The 9,270-nt window shown below is 36.3% G+C and overlaps 1 long non-coding RNA gene across 1 annotated transcript; it reads right to left on the minus strand.

Annotated features, from left to right (window-relative positions):
• Positions 1–878: 878 nt before the first annotated feature.
• On the minus strand, positions 879–2,586 carry LOC111734095. Its single transcript, XR_002778306.1, has 2 exons — positions 1,842–2,586; positions 879–1,191 (listed from the first exon to the last, which is right to left on the minus strand). It is a non-coding gene; the product is annotated as an uncharacterized LOC111734095 (long non-coding RNA).
• Between the last annotated feature and the right edge of the window lie 6,684 nt (positions 2,587–9,270).

Here is a 9,270-nt window from a genome sequence, read left to right on the forward strand (position 1 = left end):
TGAGATCATGGCCTGCAATCTTTGTTTTAGGGGTAAGAGAGAATTCACTTGATAGACATTCCCTATTAGGCAAGTCATCGTTGTCTCTTCAAATTCTTTTACTGCTCTACATTCTTAAAATTCCCATGCCTTATGCCCAACACATTTTGAAATCTCATGTAATTGAAATGTTACTCTTCTGCATATTTCTTTCCAATATCTGAAGAGCATGGCTTTTGGCAGCTTCACACAGGGACAGTTCCTGTGAGGAATGGAGAGAAATATCTGATTTTGATTCCCAACTGTGGAAAGAGAGACACTGCTGTGTGTCTTAAAATGCCTTTGACTGTTCTCCAGGAAGAGCTGGATGAAGCAGAGGTGGAAAAGCTCCAGGTGTATGTAATTATATTCCCAGCGTCACAAAGAAAGGTTTTGGCTTTGTTCTAAATCTTCCTCAGAAGAAAATAACCTGTTTTTCTCCTGAGGTTTTAGCGTCAACAGAACTCAGTAAATGTAAAATAATTATGTCAGTTATTTAGTCAAAGGATTGGCAGTTATAAGTCAATAGGAGTTTTGATTCTTCCACCAATCTTACTGACCTGTGGGAACACCATGTGTCACTTCTATTCCATCTTTAATTGAACTAATATAGGTCTTAAAAATTTCATATTCAAAATTCTTAGACATGCTCAATGAAAAGAGGCAATTAATAAGTATAAATTTCATGACTAAAATTTTACCTCCTCCACAAAACCCTTCAGATAAAATGGTCTCTCTTGGTCTGAATTCCTATACATGGCACTGATATTCAATCAAAAGGCCACTGACCTTCCATTTAGTTATTCTGTTGTGACATTTTGTCTCCCCAACTGGATTTTGGGTTGTTAGAGGAGGAGGCCTTGTTTTAACTCTTTCTTTATTTCCTAGTAACACCTAGTAAAGCTTATATTAAGCGCTCATTAAACGTTTGCTTAATTAATGAAAAATTATTCTTCTCTTCTCCCATCAGTCCCATCAGACTAAATTGATTCCCTCAACATTTGACACTCTAGAGTCCAACTAGTAAACTGTTTTTGTGTTTTTGGCTATAAATCTTCACAAGAGTGACAGCAGTAAAATTAGGCAGCATCATCTGGGAAGAGCTAGCCAGTAACATCCTTCACGTGTCACTCAGTTTGCCTCGCCACTTTGATGCTTCAACCTGCCAACAGCCTTCAGAGGAAAGGAGGGAACAGAACTTATTTTCCAAATACAGTGTCATTGAAAACAAATTAAAACAGTAATACTAATTACCTTAATTATGACTAAAGTTGGAATTAAAATCTTTGTTAACTGGTACTCTTCCTATGTCATACTCTTTCTAGGTCATTCTCATTTACATACTGAAAAGAAATGTGGTCAGAAAAACAACTATGACCACAGCAGACCAAATATAAGTAAAGTTTGTCCTAAGCACGCCTCCGAAACTCCCTGTTCTGTATCCCACCCTCAATTCCATTGCTTTCTCGACCACAAATTGGCCAACTCTCTAATATTATTTCTGACTTCAAAAAAATCTTCAAAAAAACATAGAACTTGATCATTTTTCCCCTGTGAGCAAAAGTCTTTTTAAGAAGATGCAGAAAAATAATAATAGTTAACATAAATACACTGGTGATGAGAGAAATTCAGGTTTTACCCTAGTCCAGATGAAAAAAATAAAATTCATTTTTTTAAATTTTAGGCTAAGCAACTTCTGACAGTGAGTTTTAATGAGGCTGGCTCTAACGGTAATAATTGTCTCTAGCGGAAAACAAAACATCACATATTGTTGCACAAAGCACTTCATGTAGTTTCATTTTTAAAGAGAGAGGTCATCTCACCCAGCTGTTCAGTGATGTAGTATTCTGGAATGAAAGTAGCTCAAGGTCAGCAATGAATCTTTCCCGAAACTGTGATGATACTTTCACTTTAGAGGGCTGGATTTGCCAGGAAAGGTACAGCCCAGTCCACTGGTAAAAGGAAACGCCACATGCTTAGGCTTTTATTTTGTAAGATCTTCAAATGGCCCCAACAGCTAGCCGATCCACCTTCTGCTCCAGGCTCTCATATTTTGGTTGTTTCTGCCACCCTATCCTGACCCTTGGTTGAACTCTGTGCCCCTTAATTTTAGCTAAAGTATGGACACAAACTCATTTTTTGTTTCCCCCTTAACATGGCTAAAACAGATTGGAACTTTCACAAAAGCTTTTTTAATCTAAATAGCAATTTAAATAAACAACAACAACAAAAAACAAATAAAAAAGAATGAATGGAAGGAAGGAAGGAAGAGAACATAAAATATATTAATACACACAAAAAAACTCTCTGGCATATAAAATACAATTTTCTAATTTTATATGAGCTGATGTGTACCCAGGGCTGATAGAACTTGTCCTGTTTTATGCCCTATCTGATATGGTTTTACTTAACCCTAAATGGCTGACCCAAATTTACAGTTTTCTACCTATAAGGAAGGAAAAAGTTTTTCTGACTCTCTTAGAATCCCTGGCTGGATCTAAAAATTAAACTAACAAAGACAGACTAACAGGAGAAAAGCATGTAAATTTTATTAAATTTTTATATGTACATGGGAGTCTTCACAAGAGCCTACAAACCCAAAGAAGTGACCAGAGCGGAAAGCTTTTATACCTTTTAAATAAAGAAATGATAAATTTGTGAAGAATTGACAAGGCAGAGGGATTTGGGCTTGGGGTAGTAAAATAGTGAAATAATATACAGCCTAACTTCCTGTCTCTGGTGATAAGGATGGTATGGGGAGGATACCTTCCACGTGGGAGATTTATCTCCTGCTTTCAAGGAAAAAAAGTGAGAGCAGGGGTCAGAGACACCTTCGTGCTTCTACCATTTCCTCAAACTCCATTAACTTAAGATATTCAATATCCCAAGGTGCCATCTTTCAGGGTAGCACGTCCTAAATCCCACCATACCTGTGTTCTGACTTCCAAAGTTTTGGCTCAGCTTCCTATGGAGGAAATCATCTGAAGATCCTAAATCTCCTTCTAGATATCTTGACTACATTGTAGTCAAGATCAAGAGGGATTTCCACTCAATGACCAGGGCTTCCCCCTTCCCCTCCCCACTAGTACCAACAAGGTCTTCTTCTATTTTCTGACCAAAGAACACATATTTTATCCAAGTGATTGATGTCATGAATGACTCCACTCTTTATGTGAGATTCTCCCACTTTCATATACCAGAAGATGCCTTTGTACTTTAGAGGTTCAGTAATATAAAATACATAAATGATTAATTAACATAATATTCCACATTCATATGATGAGAACAAGTGAGGAGATGGGGGCGGCTCTAGAAAGTTAAAATAAACTGTCCTCCACCCCCAAATTAACACTGGAAACGACCAAGTTTTTCCTTTCCTAGTAGCTCATCGTGTCATTAGACTCGTGTCTAATGGTAGACTTGTGTCATCAGAGTGGTTACTGAAGCAAAGAAATTTGATGATTTTTCTACCACTTTTTATATGAAATGACTACTACTGATTTATTTGTATAAGATTTCCATCACTCAAATCGTTCCTTTCTCTGTTTTTGTAAGATCAGTTTGCTCAAACTTAAGGAGAACACTTACTTAATGAGGTTGGATGAGACTTTGCAAGGAAAAGACATGTGGAATCAAGAGAAATTGGACTTGGAATAGGCAAGTTCCAGTTTCCAAAACAGAGGATTTAATATTTGGTCATTATTAAGCATGTGTATTTGTCATTCTATGTTCAGTCATTCTAAGTGCATGACAAATGTCAATAAGCTAAATAATAGGAAAAGGAACCTGCTGAATTATGGCAAGATCTTTCTCTTATTTAAAAATACTGATGAATGAGCTGGAATAAAAGGCTCCACTTCTCACATCTGATCTCTGAAACCTGAGAAAAGCCGGATGTGGGCTTCTGACCTATTGATCCCATGGAGTTCATAACATGAATTCAGACAAAAACAAAGTGTTTCTATTTATTGAAAAGGAAACAGCTCTAGAAATCATTTGTTGCTCAGATTTTGGATACCTAATCAAATTGAGGAGTGTTTGTTTGGAAGTAACTATGCCTACATAAATAGATCTATCAACTTAAGATCTTCCTGCCATCCACCTCAAACTCCCTTAACCAATAGGATTGCTTTAGCTTATTTTTCCCAGCCCTAGTGCCAAATTTTGGTCCTAGCCTCCTAGACAAGCCTTCAGTTTCCTTCATCTCTATTTACTCCTACTATCTAAAAACAAACAAACAACAAAAATAAAAATTGTCCCCGTTTTTCCTTCGAAATAGATTAAGTGACTCCAACCCTGATCTCCACCATCAGACTTTGCTACATGGCCCATATCCACAGCTGGCCTTGTTGAACAAGTTCACTTGTATTCCCTTATCTTAACAGAAACCCTTCTGACACTTCTGCCCAACTGCCTTTCCTTGTGAAATCCCCACCTTTCACTCACACTTGTTTTATGATGGAAGAAAAATTTCCATCCTGTTGTGTCTGCCAGCCTGTCAAATTTTATTAAGTCTTTTCAACCTTTGATCCTTACATTATCTTACCTCCAGAAGGTAAGTGCACTGTATGTATGGCTTTTACTGATGATGTTTGCTCTCCCGTTTGTCTTCTTCATCCAGATTCCTGCTATTAGCATTCATTTCATGGATTAACCCTTTTAAAACATCGTCTATAGGTCAGGTTTATTTGTATCCACTGTATTGGCCTCTCTGACACCTTTATGTCCCAATTCCTGATTTCCCTCAGCTCTACACTTCTCACCGGCATGTCCACACTCTGACCCTAATTATCTCGAAACTCCTGAACTCCGCCTCCATATTCTTCTATTGAACCATTCCCTTGCTTCTTTCTATCTCTACCCACACATGTTCCATTTATCCATAACCACTAAACCAGCTCTTAACTGTCACCAGAATTATTAGGGTCTCAATCTTTTTTTTTTTCCACTTAATATGTTATGTTACACAATTCTCAATTTAACTCTAAACCTAGGTATTTCAAGGGTCTCCTATAATTCACCCATTCATTTGTTCTTCCAAAAGATATATTTTGAAAACTGACTATGTGCTAAATGCTTGGATATGACTAATAGACATGATCTATGCCTTCATGGTGTTTTCAATTTAACAGAAGAGACATATTAAACAAGTAAATGTACAAATAAATACAGGATTACAAAATAAAGAATGACTAATCAAGATCTATGGAGGGTACAAAGAGAATAGTGGCGGGGGGGATACTTTCAATTGGGAAGGTCATGGAAATGCTTTCTGAGGGAGTTGCATTTAAGCTAAGGTATGAGGGAGGAGGAGGAATAGCATGTATTTGGGCCTGAGATAGGAAAGTATTGGGCATATTTGAGGAAAGGCCACTGTGGCAGGAGCAAGCAAAAAAAGAGTCTCCAAATGAAGTTGGAGAGTTAGACAGGATTCTGATCATGTATAATCTTGTAGACCATATTATGGCGTTTGGAGTTTGTCCTAGATGTGATGGAAAGTCATGAGGGGTTTTAAGCAGTAGATTGTGAGCTGGTTCATGAGATCAAAGGCAACAACCTGCTATCATGCTGGTGGACAGCAAATGTGATGACAGCCACCACCAAGAGCTGACCATGAAGCATGGCTCTGCCTACACATTGTGCCTTCATGGAGACCTCCACCAAGAAAGATGTCAATATACAGGAGCTGTTTCACATGCAGCTAAACCACCAGAAGCCTGCAGTTTCCCCAGAAGAAATAGCAGGTGCCCAAGGCCATTGAGAATGTGCTCAGCAAGTGCATCATCATGTAAGCCCTGGGCCTTAGGAGCCCAACCTTCTCCTATAGTGTATGGAAAACACGACCCAATCCCAATGTCATGTGTCATCTCCATGTGACTGACTTTTGTGCTGTGGTTTGGGTTGTTACAGCTAGGCATCAATAAATGTCCTTTGTAAGTTAATAATTTTTTAAAATTTATTTCTTTTAATTAGTTTCAAGTATACAGTACATTGGTTAGACATTTATATAGTTTATAAAACGATCCCCCTAATTGCTCCTTCTCTCCTCTGGTTTTCCACCTAGCTGATATATTAATGCTCACTGCATTCCCTATGCCATGCTCCCCATCCCCCTGACCATCTATCAACTACGAATTTGTATATATTTAACCCTTCATCCCATTCTCCAAGCCCCCCAAAGCCCCTCCCCTCTGTCTGTCACCAAATTGTCCACTATATTTGTGTCTGTTTTGATTAGTTTGTTCTTTTTGTTCCTTAGATTCCACATATAAGTGAAATCATATGGTATTTATCTTTCTTGGCTATTGTAAATTGTGCTGCCATGAATATTGGGGTGCATAGATCTTTACAAATTATTGTTTGACCTCGAGCATCTTTTCATATGTCTATTAGCTATCTGTATTTCCTCTTTGGAGAAGTATCTGTTCAGATCTTCTGCTCATTTTTCAATTAGATGGTTTGGTTTTTTTTGTTGTGAATTGTATGAGTTCTTTATATATTTTGGATATTAACCTCTTATCAGATATATCACTAGTGATTATCTTCTCCCAATCAGTTGGTTGTCTTTTTGTTTTGTTGATGGTTTCTTTTGCTGTACAAAAACTTTTTAGTTTGATGTGGTCCAATTTGTTCATTTTTTCTTTTGTTTCCCTTGCCCAGAGAGATATATCCGAAGAGAAATTACTGTTAGCAATATCAAAGAGTTTACTGCCTATGTTTTCTACTAAAAGTTTTATGGTTTCAGGTCTTATATTTAAGTCTTTAATCCATTTTGAGTCTATTCTTGTATACAGTATAAGAAGGTGGTCTAGTTTCTTTTTTTGCATGTATCTATCCAATTTTCACAACACCATTTAATGAAGAGCCTGTCTTTACCCCATGGTATATTTTTACCTTCTTTGTCACATATTAAGTAAGCATATAAGCATAGATTTATTTCTAGGCTCTCTATTCTGTTCCATTGATCAATGTATCTGTTTTTATACCAGTACCACGCTGTTTGAATTACTGTAGACTTGAAGTATTGTTTGATATCAGGTAGCATAATACCTCCAACTTTGTTCTTCTTTCTCAAGATTGCTGTGGCTATATGGGGTCTTTTATGGTTCCATATGAATTTTAAGATTACTTGTTCCAGCTTTCTGAAAAATGCCATTGATATTTTGACAGGGATTGCATTGAATCTATAGATTGCTTTGGGTAGTATGGCCATTTGAATGATGTTGATTCTTCCTACCCATGAGCAAGGTATATGATTCCATTTATTTGTATCTACTTCAATTTTTCGTTTCAATGACTTATAATTTTCTGATAACAGGTCTTTTATTTCCTTGGTTAATTTGATTCCCAGGTATTTTACAGTTTTCGATGCAATTGTAAATGGGATTGTTTTCTTAATTTCTCTTTCTGAAAGTTCTTCATTGGTGTATAAAAATGCCACTGACTTCGAAATATTTATTTTGTAACCTGCTACTTTGCTGAATTCTTTGATCAGTTCCAACAGTTTTTTGGTGAAATCTTTAGGGTTCTCTATATATAGTACCATGTCATTGGCAAATAATGAGAGTTTTACTTCTTCCTTTCCAATTTGGATGCCTTTTATTTCTCTTTCTGGTCTTATTGCTGTGGCTAAGACTTCCAGTACAATGTTAAAGAGGAGTGGTGAAAGTGGGCATCCTTGTCTTGTTCCTGATCTTAAGGAAAATGCGTTTAGCCTTTCCCCATTGAGTATGATGTTACCTGTAGGTTTGTCATATATGGCCTTTATTATGTTGAGGTATGTTCCCTCTATTCCCACTATGCTGAGAGTTTTATCATAAATGGATGCTGGATTTTGTTGAATGCTTTTTCTGTATCTATTGATATGATCATATGGTTTTTATCTTTCAATTTGTTAATGTGGTATATCATATTAATTGATTTGTGGATGTTGTACCAACCTTGCACCCCAGGAATAAATCCAACTTGATCATGGTGTATGATATTTTTAATGTATTGCTGAATTTGTTTCGCTAATATTTTGTTGAGGATTTTTGCATCAATGTTCTTTTTTTGTAATGTCTTTGTCTGGTTTTGGAATCAAGGTAATGGTGGCCTCATAAAAGGAGTTAGGGAGCCTTATTTCTTCTTGAAATTTGTGGAATAGTTTGAGAAGAATCAGTGATAATTCTTCTTTTAATGTTTGGTAAAATTTGCCTATGAAGCCATCTGGGCCAGGACTTTTGTGTTTTGGAAGGTTTTTGATTACTGGTTTTATTTCATTGGTGGTAATAGATCAGTTCAGATTTTCTGTTTCTTCTTAACTGAGTCCTGGGAGATTTTATGTTTCTAGTAATGTGTCTATTTCTTCCAAATTGTCCCATTTGTTGCCATAAAATTGAGCCTAGTATTTTCTTATGATCCTTTGTATTTCTATGGAGTCTGTAGTTATTTCTCCTCTTTTGTTTCTGATTTTATTTATTTGAGTTCTTTCTCTTTTTTCTTGATGAGTCAGGCTAAGGGTCTGTCCATTTTGTTTATCCTTTCAAAGAACTAGCTCTTGGTTTCATTAATCTTTCGTATTGCTTTTCTAGACTCTATTTTGTTTATTTCTGCTCTGATCTTTATTATTTTCTTTCTTCTATTCACTTTGGGCTTTGTTTGTTGTTCTTTTTCTAGTTCTTTTAATTGTAAGGTTAGATTGTTTATTTGAGCTTTTTCATGTTTCTTGAGTAGGCCTGTATTGCTATGAATTTCCCTCTTAGGACTGCTTTTGCTGTGTTCCATAGATTTTGAGTCGTTGTGTTTTAATTTTCATTGGTCTCTAGGCATCTTTTGATTTCTTCCTTGATCTCATTAATAACTCATTCATTGTTTAATAGCATGTTATTTAGCTTCCATGTGTTTGTGTATTTTCCAGTTTTTTTCTTGTAGTTGATTTCTAGTTTCAGACCATCGTGATCATAGAAGACAGTTGCTATGATTTCAATCATCTTAAATTTAATGAAATTTGTTTTGTGTCCTAACATGTGGTCTATCCTAGACAATGTTCCATGTACACTTGAAAGAATGTATATTTTGCTGCTTTGGGGTAAAATGCTCTGAAAATATCTATTAAAACCATCTGGTCTATTGTGTCTTTTAGGCCCATTGTTTCCTTGTTGATTCTTTGCCTGGAAGATCTGTCCATTGGTGTCAATGGGGTGTTAAAGTCTCCTAGTATGAGTGTATTACTATTGATCTCTCCTTTTATGTCAGTCAATAATTGTTTTA

This window comes from Pteropus vampyrus, unplaced genomic scaffold (assembly GCF_000151845.1).
Source record: "Pteropus vampyrus isolate Shadow unplaced genomic scaffold, Pvam_2.0 Scaffold773, whole genome shotgun sequence".
NCBI classification, from domain to species: Eukaryota; Metazoa; Chordata; class Mammalia; order Chiroptera; family Pteropodidae; genus Pteropus; species Pteropus vampyrus.